Source organism: Arachis duranensis, chromosome 1 (genome assembly GCF_000817695.3).
Source record: "Arachis duranensis cultivar V14167 chromosome 1, aradu.V14167.gnm2.J7QH, whole genome shotgun sequence".
Taxonomy (NCBI): Eukaryota; Viridiplantae; Streptophyta; class Magnoliopsida; order Fabales; family Fabaceae; genus Arachis; species Arachis duranensis.
Window position 1 is genome coordinate 49,106,146 of NC_029772.3, and position 372 is coordinate 49,106,517.

Sequence of the window (372 nt, forward strand, 5' to 3'; positions counted from 1 at the left end):
TATTTGTCTTATTGTTATTTGTCCACATTTTGAACGTATCGGTACGTATTAATTTATCATCGTACCGTAGCAAACACCTTAAATCAATCCAGATAAATTCACAATCTCCTTCTTCGAGCTGGTATGCAACACTCCAAACTAATAAATACACTTATAATAAATGGGAGCCACTCAGATAAAGACACCTAAAATGTCTTTTTTTTTAAGATGTTTTTTAGTAATTTAAATTTAATATATATAATCTATTAAATCGTATTATTTTTGTCAAAATTAAGCTAGACAAATTGATTTGACCCAAAAAAATAGTAAATCAAATGTTGAACTGATCTAATTTTAATCATTTTCTATAATAAGGGTATTGTAGTCATTTTT